Source organism: Pinus tabuliformis, chromosome 9 (genome assembly GCF_031772625.1).
Source record: "Pinus tabuliformis cultivar Carrire ecotype Pingquan chromosome 9, CPIR1, whole genome shotgun sequence".
Taxonomy (NCBI): Eukaryota; Viridiplantae; Streptophyta; class Pinopsida; order Pinales; family Pinaceae; genus Pinus; species Pinus tabuliformis.
Window position 1 is genome coordinate 799,140,551 of NC_142307.1, and position 20,376 is coordinate 799,160,926.

Sequence of the window (20,376 nt, forward strand, 5' to 3'; positions counted from 1 at the left end):
GACTGTGATTGGTTCACGACACTCGAACTAGGTTGATCTTTTTCAGATCATTTCTTCCACTGGTTTTCCGTTTCTCCCCGATATTCTAATCCCAATTTTGATTTGTTCTCTGCATTCAAACCCCCATATTCTCCAAATATCCCCATCTTTCTATTCAAGGCGACCACGAGGAGGCTTACATTACGGTTGATATCTGTGACTTCTTGTTCCAACCACGTAAACGTCACCTCTGTAGGATCACGAAGTTCATTTACAAATTTGTCAGCCATGATTAAGGTTTTAGGATTTTCGGCCCTATCGATCTAGAATCCTGCAACCTCCAAAAAATAAACAAATAAACCTTCTTTGATACCAAATGATCTGTAAACTACCGTAGATACTCCACTGGAAAATTCGTCACAACAGATCTGATAATATTATATTCAAAATCTAAGATTCTACACTATTACAATATTATTAAACTTTAAGATATATAGATTTAAATGTAATTAGTGCATGCATGCGAATGAAAATTATGCAAAAAATTAGATAACGATAAAATAAGCTCATAGACACACATAAGAGACAAGATATGCTCTAACGAAAACTCTTTCAGGAGAAAACCTAGCTGGAAGGTGAGGTTGCTTCACTCTCTTTCTCTGTCTAGAAATATCGTTGCAGGTACAAAGAAGTAATTCTCATGGCCCATGGGCTACTACAGTGCACAGATACTCACTTTTTTCTCCACCTCCTATCTCTCCTGGCTATCTTCGCTCAGCTATGGAACAAAATTCTCTTGAAAGAATGGAATACCTCTTTCTCCTAGTGGCCCAGTTATAACATAACTCGTTAGTCTACTAGTGGTTAATTTTGACTACATCAACTCTTAACTAGAGTTACAATATAGACTCTTCTAGAGTATTTTACATCATAATAATGTGGCTATCTCCTTTTCCATGAATAATGGGGGCTGACTTGGCATCCTCTCGAACTATAGGTGTGAAAACAGGACGGTCAACTTCTGAGTGGCATAACTTTTGCACACTGACTCTGATTGACACACTTCTTGTACCATTGGAAACATATTTGTGTGTAGAATGACTTGAAACAATGTTGCTTTATATAGAAAATTTTTTGCCTTCAAAAAGAGTCGTTTGATGCCTCAAAACACTCCCTGTAGGTTTCAGACCCTGTTTCACCAAACTGGGTCCCGCTGGTAAAAGCGGTCCCATGAGATGATTCCTCCACTTTTTCCACTTTGAATGCATCGATATGGATAAAAAATAATATAATGATCCAATCCGGATCAACTGAATAACATTAATATATATATTATGAGATAGATCTGGTGAGGGTTTGTAGTGATGTTTGATAATCATTATTGTTGAATTATGTTATATTTGTTGCTACTTGTCAATGATGTCTTGATATAGATGGTTTATATCTACTATGGTTTGGATGTGCATTGATATGATCTAGTTGTAGTGGTTGATTCAGTATTCAGTGGGATGATGTTACAACGATTCAATTGGTTCAGTGATTGTATTTCAGATTCAATATTCAGTTTGGTATTGAGCATAATGTTGGGTGTGGGTCCAGCGTGAAAATATGATGAAAGGTGGCCTACAAGTTGTTTGAGGATTGTTTGATAGATGGATCCAATGAGAAACATTCCAAAACGTGGTCCACAAGGTGGTGAGGGTTACAACCTTCAGTGAGAGGGTAGGAGCACCCTTCCTATAGGTTTGTAGCTCCCTTCTAGTGGGTGCTAGAGAATGAGTGGACATTGTAGCCTCCTATAAGTGGGTGCCTTCGTGATAGTAAGATTTTTCACCAATACCTGATGTAATGAAGTTTTCCTTTATATAATAAGAAATAAAACATGAATGATGACAACAATGGTTTTCTCCCACATTAGGTTTCCACCTAAAATCCTAGTGTTCTATGTCTGTTATTGATGTGACGCGATTTTTACCACATACTCGATGGTTACTGAATTAATAATGCAATGGTTAAATTAACTCACTAATGGAAATTATGAAAAATAAGTAAGCTGGATATATGCTATTTTCCTTCACTAAAGTCACGTACACATTGGTTGCATACAAAACAATAACTTATAGAATTCAAAATATGAAATTAAAAGTTAAAGTGAATTAAAAATAGTCATTCACCCCCCTAGTATTTTTCCTAACAATTGGTTTTAGAGCAAGTTGCTTCAACAAAAGATTAACCGCTTGAGATTGATCAGGGACAATGTGAAAGAACAAAAAGAAGAAGTTAGCGCAAAGGAAGAAGTCAGTTCAAGAAAATTGTGGCAGTGAAAGTGATATATCATATATAGTGTTGGTTATAGATGTCAACAAATATTCAGCTACTGGAACACCCCTCTTTCTATTGATCAAGAATGAAGAATATAGTAACAAAGAATTATCAGGTACTGATTCTTGTTCTAATTGTGGTCCATTTCCCTGTCTATATAATAATGATAGTGACTATGACAGTGAATCAACTAAAATTTCTCTCATGGGTAGAAGTGAAAGTAATCATTCTAAATAGAAAACATAAATGGACAATAAAGGTATGTTTATTCTTTAGTGATATTAAATATCATGAATGGAATTTTAATGAACCTTGAATCTAATGTTTGGAATTTAGTATGTAGTGGTTTCACTAAAACTCTTCCATCACACGAATAATAGCAAAAGAATAATGTGACATTAAATGAAATCATTGGTAACATGCTTGATTCAGCATTAGGAAAGGTTACGCATTATGCAACTGCAAAGGAATTATGGGATAATATACAATCAATCCAAGAAGGAAAAACATAAGAAGGTTGTTCATCAGGAGAACCAATAGGTAATCTTGTTTCTAAAGAAAATAATGGTGTCAAAAGATGAGTATGATATGTCATATGGAGTTACTAATTCAGAAGAAGATAAGTTATTGAAATCTCTTAATCTTAGAAGAAAACTTGTTTTTTCTTTGAAAAGGATTAACAATCTTAAGAATAAGTTGCAGACATATGAGAACAGGGATCAGGATAAATCGATAAATATTGCAACAAAATCTAATCAATATTATGAAGGACTTGAAGCTGAGATCATCTCTATAAGGCAAGATCTTGAAAAGTCAAACAAATGAAATGAAGAGCTACTTCAATTATTTGAAGAACAAGAGAATGGGATGAAGGAAGATATTATTGATTTAAGAAAGAAATTGGATGAAGGAATGAGGAAGCAATATTTGGAAAAGGAAAAAAAGTATCAAAGATTGGAGGCTGAGGTACACATTCTAAAAGGTGAATTAGAAGAAAAGGATAAACACTTGAGATTTCAAGATAGTACTAAGATTTTGGATAACACTCCTGGTAGTCAAAGGTTTCCCTCCATTAAATTTGGTCTTGGTTTTCATGAAAATGTAAAAGGAGAATCAGGCTGACAAGCTAACCAAACAAACTCTGAAAGACCTAATAAAGAGATAAGAAGTCAACTAGATCAACATCCAAGGAAAATGAATTTTCAAAGGACATCACTTGCTCCCAATAATAGAAACATTAATCGATTCTCTCCTCTAATCAATGGCCTTGAATGTTTTATTTGTCATAACTTTGGACACTTTGCATCCAATTGCAGAAGTAGATTCACAAGAATATCATTAGCTCCCAAGTACTCATGTTTCTTTAAGGGATACATTTTTTCTTGCAACATGTTTGGTCACAAAGCCATTATTTGCAATAGGAGGGATATGAAACAAGAATGTTACGATTCCTTTTCTCCCTTGTATAGTCATATAAGATGTTATACTTGTAACAAGTTTGGGTGTGTAGAAAAAGAATGCGGGAACAAGTCAATGGATTCACATAAACAACAATTTGATTTTCTCTAACGCAAGAAACCATACAAGAATATTGTTACCAAAAGACGCAAGAAAGATGGATCCACCAACACTTCTCATATTAATCAAAAGGACGAAGAACAAGTTAAACGTGTCCTTGCTCTATGTTCATTTGAATATGAAGATGAGTGGTACATAGATAATGAATGTTCTCATCATGTGTCTGGAGATAAGAAAAAGTTTGAATATCTCAAGAAAAGAAAAGATGGTAAAATTATTCTTGGAAATAATGCTCCAACAAAGGTTCTAGGAAAAGGTAGAGCCAAACTTGACAAGTATACAAAAGCAGCTGATACATTATTAGCTCAAGGTCTAAAGCAAAATATTCCAAGCGTAGGTCAAGTAGCTAATAAATGACATATAATTGTGTTTACATCAACTAAATGCAAAGTTGTAGAAGAAGACACTAGAAAGGTTATAGCAAGAGGATTCATAAATGAAGACAAATTATATTTGCTAGTAAAGAAGAATTCAGGCATAAATAAGAGGTACAACTCCTCTTCTTCGGATTCAAAGTAAAATAATATGGTCTCCACTGCAATTTTTTTGACTTAATGCATTCTTCTAACAGAGACTGTAGAAGTAAATGACAAGTATATATCCTCATGGAAAACATGTGATGATCATCAGGTCCACATGATCAGTGGTATATGATCTCACAGGGAGCTATGCATTTCTATCTTGATGATTCCCAATGGTGTTTTGATATTCTTTTGGTTATGTTTATATTACTGACATTGTATATGATGAAGTAACAACGAACAGAAACATACATGTCATGTTCAAGGGGAGTTGTGATTATGAAAAATCAACATTTTATATTCTGTACACGTTTCTCATGAGGGACAATCACGTGTATACGTGGCTTTTGATCTAGATAGTCGTGTATGCTTCTCTGTGATGAAAAAGGAGTGGCATAGGTTTAGGGGGAGCTTTGCATATGCTTCCATCAATTATTATTGGCATTCTGATTCTGATAATTGATTTATTGCAAACTGTAATAACGCTCATATGTTTCTTAGTAGTGATGTTGGTTCATGATGAGTTTATGAGATGTTGCAAAGTCTTATATTGTTGTTGTTGAAATGGTTCTTTCGTGCATTTGTCAATTGCTAAGATAGATATAATATTAGAATTGATGGTGAAGAGTTGACACAGGTTCAGGGGGAGCATATTCTATGCTTCTAATAGTTCATTGTTGGCATTATGATTTATTGAGTACTCCTTGTTTCATTAGGTTGACTATGATGATGAGCACATATCATTGTTGGTAAACTGGATGTATGGCTAAAGATACATATGTTGTTGTCATTATGTTATGAGTTATCAATGATGCATGGATTGCATGTCGTGAAATTATGAATGATGTATATATGTTGCTTGAGTTGCATTTGGTAAAGTTGTTAATGGTGTCCTATCCTTGCTAAAGCTTCAAGATATGAATGCTAAAGATGTTGTTAACCATTTATTGATTTTTGATGCTAGAAGTATTCATTTTTTTGAAATATATTGATGCATGTATATGTTACCTATGATGTTATGGTTCAAGAGATTGATTGAGGATTGTGGCTCTTCCTAGATGTGGAGAGATCATGTTGACCTTGATGACATGAGGTCAAAGGGATAAGTTATTGATAAAGCTCTATTGCAAAATCTTGTGCTTCTGCAACAGTTGCTTGATGATGCTTGGAAGCATTGCATATTTGGTCACGTGATTGATGATGTTGAAAAGATTGATGCCACATGGTCTTATCTACTTGATGATATATTACTTATTTGTGATGATGATGCTCATGCTGTTATTTTATGTTTCTACTACCAAATTATTATGTTGTAGATGCACATTTGGATCATTATGGTTGTTGTTGATTATCATGTTTTCTCTACAAAGATACTTCGTTGTCAAGAGTCCTATTTATGGTTATGGATGTCATGTATGTCTCTTGATGTAAAGGACATGAAAATACCCATGTTGTAATCATTGTAAAATTTAGTCATATATGGCCTGTTGGAATCAAGTCATGCTATGTATGTAATCCCATTATTTTGGGATGTTGATGTCAAATTTAGATCCAATATGTTGGGTGATTGATGTAATCATGGGAGCATAAAGTCAGTGGTGATAGGAAAGGTCATATTTGTTTGAGTCATAAATCCTTGTACTTTATTGCATATCCTCAGAAAGTCTAACATATGCTCAGGGGAGCATGGTCAATATGTAAATTTCATGGTTAATATCAACAAATCTGACTTACAATAATGAGAACTACAAGGGAAGTACTTCATTTGGCCTAGTTCAACCATTTTCCGTTGATGTCAAAGGGGGAGAGAAGACTTGGTGTTTGTAAATGTGTTTGGAGAGAAGACTTGGTGTTTTCATATGTGTTTTGCAGGCAGTTGCCATCAAGTCCAAACAGGGAGATTGCTGACATTATGGCTAATGTGTTGCCCTTGATGGCAACCTACTTGAAAATGATGTACTTGAGGCCAATATGGTAATAATATGATGGTAATAGAACTAATGCAACTATCAAGAATATTGGTACATATGTTACAATGGATATGGATAGAGAAATGAAAGTTTAGTTACAGATGGATGGAAAATGTAAAGATTGAAAAGTATATGTGGTTACTGTGAAGAAGTGTCGCATACATACGCAAGTCTTGTGAGAAAAAGTCATGTACATAATATGAACCATGGAAATATGGATACCATGGTATTTTCCCATAGTAATTGGGGCATAAATGTTTAATTTATCTCGTCAACAATAACGCCATTACCAAAGGATTTACCTAAGGTATTCACTAAGGAAAAAACTATATAAGGAGATGGAGATCAAGGTGTTGAGTGCACAAGTAATGCATTATTTATGTGTGACATGAAATAGAATAGGGGTGCACCAAGAAGCAAGGAGAAGACTCATATCTGAAATATATGAAGATATGTTGATATATATGCTTGATTGGTTTGCTTATTGCAAATGTTTAAGTAGATAATAATGATAGATCTGTGATTATAGTAATATTGTGATGTGAATGAGTTTTCAAAAGTTTGTAGTTTTGATAGTGAAGTTTATGGAATGTAACTTGTGTTTGCAATGAAGGTATATTTCAGTAATTCAATATCTGTATGTTGGTTTGCTTCTCGATAGTCGCGTACATACGTGGATCTGTTTTTGTTGAGTTGCGTATATATTATGAGATTTATTTTTCAGTATATTAAGATATGTACATTGGTGTTGCACATTATAAGAGCATATATACACAGGTATGTTGAATAACAATCATGTATATATTTTGAGATAGATTTGGTCAGGGTTTTCAATGTTGTTTGATGATGAATGTTGATGAGTTTTGTTATATTTGTTGTTGTCTGTCAATGATGTCTTGATCGGGATGGTTTATATTTGCTATGGTTTGGTTGCACATTGTTTTGAGATAGTGATTGATTCAACATTCAGTGGGATGATGTTACAGTTATTCAATTGGTTCAACTATTGTATTTTAGATTCATTATTCAGTTTGATATTGAGCATAATGTTGGGTGTGGGTTTAGTGTGAAAATATGATGAACGGTGGTTTGCATGTTTTGATGGTTGATTAACAAGTGGATCCAGTGTGAAACATTCTGAAATGTGAGCCACAAGGTGCTAAGGATTGGAGCCTTTAGTAAGGGAATTAGAGCTTCCTTCCAGTGGTAGATGGTAAATTTGTCGAGGGGGTAAGTGCTCCCTTTCGGTAGGAGCTGGTAAACGAGGTGAGTTGCAGCTCCTTTCCAATGGGTGCTAGAGAATGAATGGAGGTTGTATCCACCTGCAGGTGGGTGTCTACATACTCGTAAGAGTTTGTGCTAGTACAAGATGTAATGAAGTTTTTCTTTATAATAAAAGAAGAACATAGAGACGATGCTAATGGTGGTTTTCTCCCACTTTGATTTTCCACTAAAAATCTCGGTGTTCATATGTTTTTATGTATATATTATGATTTATTTTCTCTTTACTGCATACTAAATGACTGATGAAATTAATAATGCAATGATAAAGTTAAACATCATATGGAAAGTATAAAAAATAAGTAAATTGGGTATATATTGTTTTACTTCACTAAATTCATGTACATACTTTGGTTGCATAAATAAGATTAGCGTATAGAAGTTATAATATGAAATGAAAATTTAAAGTGAATTAAAAATATTGATTTACCTCCCCCGGCCCCCCCACCCTCTTCCTTCCCCACCCTATTTTTCCTAACAAAATCCTTTTGTTTTGGTTTGTTAGATTGGAAATATTAACAACAAAAGTTAATGTCTTTTAATCAGATACATACAAAAAGATCTATCGACCAAAATTTAGATTATGCAATACATTATGTCATAGTATTGGTAATTTCCAAATGAAGGAGAAAAACCCTAAGTTAGCAAAAACCATCAAGAAGATGTGAAAATATCAATAATGCATGGGATGACTGGATTTGGGTAGATGTGTAGGATATTTTTTAATTAATTAATTCATTAATTAATTAATTTTTATCACAGAGGAACCCAACAACCCACCTAACACTAGTAAACATCTCGGGTTTATGACCTCTCCTCCATGTTGTAAACCGGGCTCACTACAAGGGGAATTTAAACTTAGGTTGCCTTGTTTCCATGATTACAATTTTTAAAATTTAGTTAACACTTAATAATATGTTTATGTTGTTCATTGGGTCTTGGATAGATGGTGATCAGGTGCTCTATTAAGACACTCCTTGATGTGTAGTCACCGGTTCAATTCCCCACCCTGATCGGGGTGTAATCGTGCCAAGCTTACTATATATATATATATATATATATATATATATATATATATATATATATATATATATATATTCACTATAAATCATAATATTTTGAAATTAGCATTTTTTCATTTTTTTAATGTAAACTATATAAAAAACATGTTTTGGAGGGTTTCGTGGCCTATTTTTCAGTCTCATTTACCAAGAGTTTGTTAGGGATTTGTTGGAATCACAAGTTTAGGTTGTGAAATCTCCACAATACGAGTGCCCCATAGGTTTTCCATGGCACTGAATGCATATATGTAGTCAAAAGCTCATTTTAAACAACAAAAACCTTGATTTCAACAAGAAAAATGTTAGATTCTTGCGAAAAACTCCAAAATGTATAATGTTTAGACAATGACTCTTAAATTTTTTTATTTTTATTTTTTTTAATTATTATTGTTTTTAAAGATATAATATAATAATTTTATATTAAGTGAGAGTAGTGTAAGGAGGTAATGATTTTAAGATGGAAAATCTACCACGATTTTGATGAAATCTGAATTTTTTTAGATGTTAACGTTTAGAATTTTAGGTTGCCAATGTGTTTTTGATGCTCTTGAATCCATTTCCACCATCAAACACTCCCATGATCGAATTTATTGAAAAAAATCCATGAACTCTCACAAGAAAATCACTGAATTTTTGTCATCCCAATAAAATGGTCATCCTGTAAGACCAAGCTAACTAACTTAAGTTTTGATTTCTTAAAAAAAAAAAATTAAACTACTCATATTGTGTAGATTAGATAACTCAATATTATAATTACATGTAGATTAGATAACTCAATATTATAATTACATGAAAATTTATTAGAACATTTACATTACATGAAAATTTATTAGAACACTTACATTGTGCCAATCACATAAATTTATAATTGCAAAAAACAATCTACTGAAATTCAATGGAAAAATATGCCCACGAATTTTTTTTTTAATATATAAATTGCACTTCTAAATTGTTAATTTAACATGGACTTAGATTCCTTTAAAATTTCTCAATCCGTAAGATTGGTTAATCAATTCAATGGAAAAATATGACCACGAAAAGGATTTTTCTTTAATATATAAATTGCACTACTAAATTGTTAATTTAACATGGACTTGGATTCATTTAAAATTTCTGAATCGGTAAGATTAGTTAATCATCTATCTGAAATGATTAAATTTATCCATATTTAATAAAATCTAAATTTATATATATAATTATTTATTTTTAAAATTGGTTAATTATTTATCTGAAATGGTTAAATTTATCCATATTTAATAAAATCTAAATTAAACTCCTACCCTTCATTAATTAACGAGGTTGACAATTTCTTTTATAATAAACTGTAAAACTCCTACCTATTATTAATGAATAACGCAACAACTGAAAGTGACAACTTTGACATTGTGTATACTTAAATTTGTCATGTGACAGCTTTGAAATTATGTATACTTAATTTTGTCTTCATATTTTGAATAGGACTTGCGCTGCATATTCGTAATTTGTATTCCATATTTTGAATAAATCTGACCAGCATTTTCGCATTGCATGCACATGGCTCACACCATCCCACGATCATCGCAATTCCATATCATGACCTTCCTCAATGAATTGTGACAGTGACTGATGTCGGTGGCGGAAAACCTTTATAAATTTAAGCCTCTCCAGTTATAGGGTTCGTCATGGCATTTCGATATGTTTCCGTGAATGTTATATTCGTTGCATTTGCATTTGCATTCATTCAATGCACCACTGCTCAGCTCAGCGCTACCTTTTATCAGAATACATGTCCGAATGTCACCAATATAGTGGGGCAGGTCATCCAGCAAGCCCTGCAAAATGATTCAAGGATTGCGGCCTCTCTCCTTCGTATGCATTTTCACGATTGCTTCGTTAATGTAAGTAGAAATATGTCTCTTTCTTCACTAGATTTGTCCTTAATACATCACTGTCTGTTTATTCAATAGATTTGTATTCAGTACAGAGATTTGTAATATTGATATTTCACTCACTCCTTGATTTTAAGAGCTGTGATGGATCCGTTCTGTTAGATGGCACAGCAAATTTTACTGGCGAAAAGACAGCAGGTCCTAACAACAATTCCCTAATGGGTTTTGACCTTGTGGACAACATTGTTAGCCTCTCTCATAAAACAATAATAAATCCAAAAATAAATTAATTAATTAAATATTTCAAGTTAGGAATTTGTGCCTAACTCTTGGGTTGTTCCTCTAAGATAGGAGTTAGTTTAGGTAACTCCTATATTGGTGTGTTTCTGATGAGAAATTATCTCAACCAAAAGAGAAATTATCTCAACCAAAAGTGTCTAAAATAGCACGCACTATCTTGACAACACTATCTCTCATCTATTTATTTGTAACACTATATTCAATTATTTTTAATGAATGAAAATGTGAGAGAAAATACCTGAGGCTGAAGCCTTTTCCGCCAATATTTTGTGTCTGGTTTTTATTTGTGTTTTTCTGTAATTTGTTTGAATTAATTTCATTTTTCAATATGTGGTATCAGAGCATTAATGGTTCTTAGGGCCTGACTGACTCCATGGTAGTCTTCCATGGAAACCTATTAATTATATTATGATCGTGGCAATGGAATCAGAAGGGGAGACATTGTTTACATTCATATCTCACGCCATTTGTTGGAGAACTGATAGCATGTAGATATTTTATTTTCACCAGCACATTGACCTCCCATCTATCTGAATCTCTATTGAGTGGAATAATTGCACGCTGGAAGAGATACAGTGATGATAAGCTGGAATTGTCTGCTTTAGTTACCACTGCACAGAATTATTGTAGCCTGCGAGTCCCCACTGCCATTGACAGCCTGCATCGATTCGTCCTTTTTTGTCCACTCTTGACCATCGGGGAAAACTCCTAAATGGCCATACGAGACTTCGAGGAGCTTAAATTTGTTGTCTAGACCAAAAGATTACTTTAATTTTCCCGTTCCATTGGCTTTGGCTTCATCTGGAGCATATATATTCAATTCCGTTGCGCCCTTGTGCGTCACGAGGTCGAAACCAGTGTCTTACAATCAAGCTGTCGAGAGGTGTACTAGGTTCGGAGTTGTCAAAGCGTACCGAGTTCTGAGATTTGTCCCAAGTGCAGTAATCATGTGAAATCTTTATTTGAGGGATCTTAGCGGCTTGAAAGTATTTTTCATAGAGTTATTTACAAAGGTTTTAATTGAATGAAAGGAGATGTAAACCACAACCAGAAAAAAGAGTTTGGTTGTGGCATTTGGTCATTTTGTTATATTTATAGAGAAAACGAGTAAAGAGAGCAGGACTTTGTTAGAGATTCTGGAGTTCCAAGTTCAAAGTTTGCTTCTTATTTCTACAGTATGTAGACTTTGAGGTTTCTATATTGCCAATAGAGGAGTCACAGAGCAGTCAAAGTCGTGGCATAGGGGAGGCACATACAACAGTCGAGTAAAGCATTCCCAGTGAAACCGTGAATTGGACCATAATTAATTCTAAGTCATGACACGAAGTGAGAACCGAAGGGCCTGTTACATAATTGGTGCATTTGAACGTTGTAAAAGGAAGAAAAGAAGCTTTCAAAGAATCTGAAGCCATGGGAGAGACCTCTTGCTTGCCTGAAACACTCAATGCCTATATGTTCAGGTGGTCTCTACAATATACGATCCATGCTATTCCACGCAGGTATACGGGGTTTCTCTCAGTTCTTTTCAGCTTGAATTTGTTGTCGTTGCTTTAAACCAAAGTCCTTTTCCCTAGCTTCAATGGCTTCTTGGTTTACTTCCCTTACTAATCCCTTATGCTGATTGCCAACTCCAGAAAAATGGTCCATCCAATGCCTGGGTTTCCATCTGAATATGAAAAAGGCATATCATTGTCCATTTTATTGTCATTGTCTAGGATTCTAGTTTTATTGTTCCCTTCCATGCTTTCAAGATCACCCTCTAACATGCCCTTCTGAAGGAAATATACACGGTATTTCTCATTTTCTTCATCATCTAGAAGTTCTCCACGAACCTAACAAAGTTGGGCAGCCACTGTTGCTAATCTGAAGAAATTGGCTACCGGTGAAATACTTGCAAGATTATGTATACAATTCGGATCACTCAGACCTATGGATTGGATATGAGCCAGTGACATTCAAATTCTTGCGGCCTTGTAAATAAAACAGAGATAGACTATTTGGAAACATATTCATAATTGTCTATCTTGTATATCAATTTTTGAAGATTGGGATTAATTTTGTAATAAGGTTGATGTTTTAAATTTTTTTGGAGGGATAAGGTGCATTAAATGTTTTACACTAAACTATATTTTGAGAGAGATTGAGTTGGTGCGAAACCAATTTTTTTGAAGACAATTTGCCTCTTAGAAGTTCTCAAACTTTGTGAAGTTTTAATGAAGATGTTGTAAAGCTGAGCGATTATGTACTCCAAAGTTTAATAAAGATATCATTTTTTGTGGTGATTGTGTCCTAGATCCACCCGAAATTGAATAAGGGGATCTTAGGTACATGAAGAGTGTGTTGATGATGGTGCATGCTTCATGTTGTTGCATTTCTATTTGTGTCTAGTTTTGACACATAAATGATCTCATTTAACACACATAAAGTTCAATGCAAGCAAGCACAACACCTGTAACGAAATAGCTGCAAGGAAGGATAATTAAGCTCAATACATACAACAACTAATCAAAGTTTTCAACATCAGCATTCTACCTCAACGATAAAATTCACTCAATACAATCAAGTTCATAACTCTGCAAACTCCAGCATTTCAAAGCAAAGTCTACATCACTACATTCAAGTTAATGAATCTGTAAACTTCAACGTTTCAGAGCACAATCTACATCAAAATTATTGAACTTGTAATCAAACTCAAATTACATTGAATTGTAAGGGTGCATTCTTGATTGAAACCGACACCCAAGTCTTGAATTGAGTCAAATTGAATTCGTTGTAGCGAGTAATTAAAATCATTAAGCGTTTTTTGGGTGCATTTTCGACAGTGTTCGACACCCTTCCTTTAAACAGAATCAAGTGAATGCACGAATTTTAACTCTAACACAAACAAGCAACAAGTTCACATCTCCTGCAAGCGAGCGTGAGTATTCATTCAAGAAATTTGCGTCAAAATAGTACAAAGTTCAAACCTTCAAGCGAGCCAGAGTGAAGTTCATTACAGCAATGATCAAAGCAACCAAGCAAGTTCCACTCTAACATCAATCAAGCAAGTTGAGATCAACATCAAGCAAGCGTGGCTATTCATTCAAGTGAGCGTGAAGTCATCAAGTAAGGCAAGTGAGCGTTCACACAAACGCGATCGTCATCAAGCGAGCGTGAATTCCAGAGTCTAAGTAAGAAAGTTCTACAACTCTAGCAAGTGTTCCTAGCAAGTGCAATAAGCAACAAATCAAGCGAGCATGCCATTCAAGTCCCATAACAAGCGAGCCTGTCATTCAAGTAACAAAATCAAGTGAAACAGTTCAAAGCACGACATCTACGACAAGAGAGCCTGACTTCAAGTGAGCAAGTTCAGATGGCGCAACATATTCAGTGGTTAAACATTCTTCATAGTTTGATCATCTCCAGTGATGAAGACATGGTGCACATCAGCAAAGAAAGTCTTGTTGATATTTCACGGCATCTACAACAAACACATGAAACTATTGAGTTTCTTCAACTAGAGTCGCAACTACAAAGAGATGAGCTGCAACAAAAGAGTGCTTCTTCCAGGTCATTCAACCATACAGATGAAGATAAAGATGTTGATTCCAAATCACTCATCCAAACAACTTCAAGTGTCGAAGTTGTTCATGATCAAATTCAAATTTCTTCCAAACCCATCATCAAGCCCTTGGAAGAAATTCAAAATAACAAGAATCGACGAGGCTTAGGATATGTCACTGATGAAATCAACTTACATATCCCAGATTATTCCAAGCCAATTAAGTTTGTGAGTGCAGGATTTCTTGAACAACACACTTCAGTAGGTTCTGAGAAAGTTGTAGACAAACAAAATTACACGCAACCTGAAGTTGAAGTCCAACCAAAATGTTCTCATTGTCAAAGAACCGATCATATGGAAGATCAATGTTTTGATCTCCATCCTTTTCGCCATTGTAGAAAGTCCAATCATTCATCAGAAAAATGTCGCAACCAACAAAAATCAGCCAGATTGAAGATACATTATGAATGGATCGATCCTTGGGAATGGTCATCCATAGTCAAAAGATTGTCTCAGTTCTTCAACCGACTACAATCACACATAGTGCAGCCAGCAGTGAACCGATGATGGTACCCTCATGCAGTTGAATAAGGGAGTACGACAGTGAAACTCTCCTACACCTGAACGGGGGAGTTCAAATATATTTTGGAGAAGATTGTCTCTCCTTTCAGCTGACAAAGGGGGGAAAATGTCAATGAAATTGACAAGTGGTTGTCAGACTGAAAGTCTCGACAACATCAACGAAGTAGCCAGTGGGCATCTTCATCAGCCAGTGGGCATTTGTCATCAACAATGAGCATCATCAAATTCTCCAATGGGCAATCAACAATAAAGCAGCAGTGAGCAGCTTTCATCATAGCAAAAACAACATTGAGTTATTTTTCAACATCATCAGCCAGTGGGCGATCATCATCAGCAAATACGCCAGTGGGCGTTCATCAAAATTGTGTCAGTGGACACCGGATGCTGTTTTCAAACAAACGACAGTTGGATCCTTTTGCAGCTTGGCACGTGATGGAGTTGTCATGCGACATTCAGAGATGAATCAAGCATGCAGCTGATTCATGTTCTCTTCAGATTTGAGTTTTTTCCAGCATCCCGTTTTGGCTGTTTTTTCAGGCAATGTTTTTGAGCATCAACATGAGAACTTGGAAGATGGTTCCTCGTTCTTATTTTGGATTTATCATTGAAGGGGGGAATGTTAGCCTCTCTCATAAAACAATAATAAATCCAAAAATAAATTAATTAATTAAATATTCCAAGTTAGGAATTTGTGCCTAACTCTTGGGTTGTTCCTCTAAGATAGGAGTTAGTTTAGGTAACTCCTATATTGGTGTGTGTCTGGTGAGAAATTATCTCAACCAAAGGAGAAATTATCTCAACCAAAAGTGTCTAAGATAGCACGCACTATCTTGAGAACACTATCTCTCATCTATTTATTTGTAACACTATATTCAATTATTTTTAATGAATGAAAATGTGAGAGAGAATACCTGAGGCTGAAGCCTTTTCCGCCAATATTTTGTGTCTAGTTTTTATGTGTGTTTTTCTGTAATCTGTTTGAGTTAATTTCATTTTGTATTATTGATATTTCACTCACTCCTTGATTTTAAGGGCTGTGATGGATCCATTCTGTTAGATGTCACAGCAAATTTTACTGGCGAAAAGACAGCAGGTCCTAACAACAATTCCCTAAGGGGTTTTGACGTTGTGGACAACATCAAGGCAGCAGTAGAGAGTTCATGCAACGCAACAGTTTCTTGTGCTGACATTCTCGCCATTGCTGCAGAGGGATCAGTCGTGCTGGTCTGTAAATCTATCGTAATTAATGACTCATAAGCTTTTGATACTGTGTTACTATAATGATTAATCCAACATGATGAATATCCTTTATACCATTCCTCTAAGTTGAAATATATTCGATAGCTCTAAGTTATAACTAATCTATGAAGCCTTCTAACATGATAACCGTCTGCAACATGCTGCAGTCCAGTGGTCCATCGTGGAGTATACAGTTAGGAAGACGAGATAGCACCACTGCAAACCCAACTCTTCCCAACACAGCCATTCCCTCACCAACAGACAATGTTTCCACAATTAGAGCAAAGTTCCAAAATGTGGGACTTTCTGTCACCAATGTAGTTGCTTTGTCAGGTATAGGAACACTCTTATCTGCATATGCAAGCTCACATTTCTTTCCATGGCAGAATTGGTTAGTGTTGTTATTTTTCACATGCATTGGTAAATGGTATTTTCCAATCCAGCTAACTAGTTTGGGTTGTAATTTCACAATGATTTTTTTATAAATGTGTGAATATCCATGTAGGGAAATCAGTAACATAAATTTAGAGTTGAGTTGAATTTAATTAGATTGCAGGTTTTTAGAATATTTTAAAACTAGATTAACTAAACAAAGTAAATTTTTTAACTTCTACCAAATTTAAAATATTCTCAAAATCTACCATCTGAATAAAAAGTGTTTTATCATGCTGGATCCAGGTGGGCACACAATCGGGCGAGCTCGCTGCACAGTTTTTGTCAACAGACTTTACAATTTCAGCGGAACTGGCAATCCAGATGCCACGCTCAATTCATCTTATCTATCCACCTTGCAAAGCACGTGCCCACAGAATGGTAACGGGAGCACCCTAACCTCACTTGATCCGGGCACTCCAAACACTTTCGACAACAACTACTACATAAATCTCCAAAACGAAATGGGGCTGTTCCAGTCAGATCAAGAACTGCTTAACACAACGGGCGCAGCCACCATTTCTATTGTGAATGACTACAGCAGTAGTTAGGCTGATTTTTTCTCCAACTTCTCCAACTCGATGATTAAGATGGGAAATATAAATCCTCTAACGGGAACAAGCGGAGAAATTCGTCTAAATTGCAGGAAGGTCAATGGCTAGAAAATCCCAGTATTGCTTTGTTTCGTCTGTTTCCACTTTTGTCAAAGTGAGAGCAGTACCATTCCGTTTTAAAAGATAAAAGTTAGAAAGGGAAGTGCTATCTGTAACATAACTCGTGTTGGTAAAATACTGACAGCAATTATCAATAAATTTATTTTTGGGAAACACATAATGACGTTTGCATCAAGCTTCTTCGATCTATTTTATAACTAAAATGCGGGAAAAAAAAAGTAAAAAATTAAGTCACAGAGATTGGGTTGAATCCTATAGTGTGGAATTGAAGGAGGTAAAAAATTAAGTCTCAGAGATTGGGTTGAATCCTATAGTGTGGAATTGAAGGAGGTGGACGTTTTGAAATGGAAAAGATGAATATTCTTTATTGATTTGCCAGTTTAGAATAACTTTTATGACTAATCTTTTTACCATTGATAAATTCATATTTTATTTTTTCACCACATGATATTGTTGCGAGGATGGAGAGTGAGGACCAAATATACTATGATCGCACCACATTTGCACGAAAGGATTAATTTGACACCTGCTCGAACTGTGTACAAGATGTTTGAAAGAGGCATGATAGCATACATTTTCAAAATGGGTTGATGTTGTTCATTTATATGTGACTTGCAGAAAAATGGGTGACAATGCCAGTATTGACCCACGAAACATTCATATGCTTTTGGGGTTTCTTTCATCGATGCTATGTACGTTGAAGACTGGTTTACAGTGCATTAATTTACAATGTGTTGTACGTTAATGTTATATGCTATGTGTTGGTTGAATAATATAGGTGGTGGCACTGGTTAATAAACATACAGTGGAGTTGATATCTTATAATACCTACGGTGTTTGTCGTTGCCTATGGTAGATCTACCGTGGAGTTCCTACAGTGTTTCATTATTGACAAGTGCAGATATTATTTCTCATCATATTCCACACGTCTCCAGTTCTGAAAATGCATTATCCTTGGATCATTGGTGAAGTCAGATGAGATTATGCTCAGTGTCTCCAAGCTATGGTTTCCTATTAAGAGGACAATTTTATTATACTCATGGATCAGGCCTCAGTGAAAAGAGAAAAAACCAAATCTTTCTCTTCCAGGTATGCCTGTTGAAGCCAGGGTTGCAAAAGCTTTAGAGGCTATCTATAAATGTTGCATCGATAATGATGTGATAAAAAAGGAAGATGGAAGGTCACTTTGTATCATGTTGTTTGTAGTTTTCTTTTTCACGGTTGAGATTGACATAATTGCGTGGCTTTTTTCATGATAATCTATGTGGGCGCTCAGTCTTCGATATTGTAACTTTTGTCAACAGGGATCAGTGTGTGGAAATGAATAAATAAAACACATTAGATGAATCTACCCATGCGCAATCGGTTGCATTGTGGTCTTGGATGATTATTTTAGCATTAGTGGTCATGCATCAACATCACTTTCATTATTGCATCTTTCGTTAAGGTCATGATCAGTTTCTTTTCTCAGTTTTATCAAAAGCATGATTTTGAAACTAGATACATGGGCATATGCCGGAAAAGACTAGCTTGCAGGTTTTTGTTTCCTTTAACGTACATGTATCATGCTCGAGATAGTTCTTTGGTTCTGAAGAGGGAATCGATTTCATCGACCAAACTTAGATTGGTTCCTTAAACGCTCAAGTTCTTTTGTTTTCTTCCTAAAATTTGAAGAATGTTTTTCCTTGATAATCAGCTCGCAATAAAACTCCATCAACCAGCACAGGGAGCCTATTTCAAGAGTAAAGGGCGCTCTTTTAGTAAATATTTGCAATAGAAACCTCATTACTCAAATAACTTACCATTGTACCAAATGCTTAAGTCAAGCGTGAAACCATAGAATCCTATAATGGTATCACTGCCACAGTATTCATGGAGAGGAGTAGATCTCATCAAAAAGTTTTCATTGAAAAAAAACTCTCTATATTCCATAAAATTAAGCAACTATGAAGAACTCCTAAACATTGATGTGAGAGGTGGAGGCAACTATAGGATGTTGAAGTTGATTCTCAAGATGTAGTGTTTCCATCAATAACAAAGGGGGAGATTGGTGGCATTCTTGTCATTGATGGAAAATGAGCAGCAAAGTATTGTTGAGTTGTGAGCAGCAAGGTAACAACAAGGTATGACAATTAGAGGTTATGGCTTGTACCAAAATGGACCAGGAGAAGCAAAGGCATAGGAGAAACAAGGTATGTTGCAGGGATATATGACAACAAGAGATGAAGGTGATGGCAAAGGAACAACAGGAACAACAAAGGGAAAATGCGTAGGAAAATATGATGGCACATGTATCGGGTTGATTGAGTTGAATGGTTGTGATGAAAGGCAAACGAAAGACTCCATGAGAACAAATGAAAGACAAAGACATGATGCAAGGTAAAGGAAAAGACATGGAAAAATATTGTAATGTGGGGCTATTTGAATATGAATGAAAGATTTTTTTATTGCATGCTATTTATTTTATTGAAATGAAGAATATAAATGCATGACATTTGGATATGATGAAATTCATTTTATGTATTTTAATATTCAAGATTTTAAGCAGTTTTGGAATTGAAGAGACACAATCGTAATGTAAAGAGATTTTTTTTTTTTCATTTCATATTCGTGTGAGTGGACACAAACAACCATCAAAGTTCATTTATAAATTTGTGCAAGGTTGGAGAGTTGGTTGGTTAGAGAGTTAGAGAATGTGTTAGAGTTGATTGAGGCGTTCTTCATTAATTATCTAGCACATAGAAGAGTTGATGTGATGTAGATTTTAGGAGGAGGAGAAACAAATACAAAGATGGAGGTATGCAGATTAATAGACCATGTGACCAACACATAACACATTTGTTTTTTTATACAAGATCTACGACTGCAGACAAAAGTGTCTTCCCTTGGTCTGGTGGATTGACCTACAACAATAGAAAGAAATGACTATAATGTCTTCCTTAAACTAAATGAATAATGGGATGAAGCCTACCTAGAATCTGTCGCAAGCTTCGCTCCTTTCTTGGATTGTACACTCTAATCCTAGCTA

At 35.0% G+C, this 20,376-nt stretch overlaps 1 pseudogene; it reads left to right on the forward strand.

Annotated features, from left to right (window-relative positions):
* The first annotated feature begins 10,358 nt into the window (after positions 1 to 10,358).
* On the forward strand, positions 10,359 to 17,336 carry LOC149151177 (peroxidase A2-like; annotated as a pseudogene).
* The last annotated feature ends 3,040 nt before the right edge of the window (positions 17,337 to 20,376 follow it).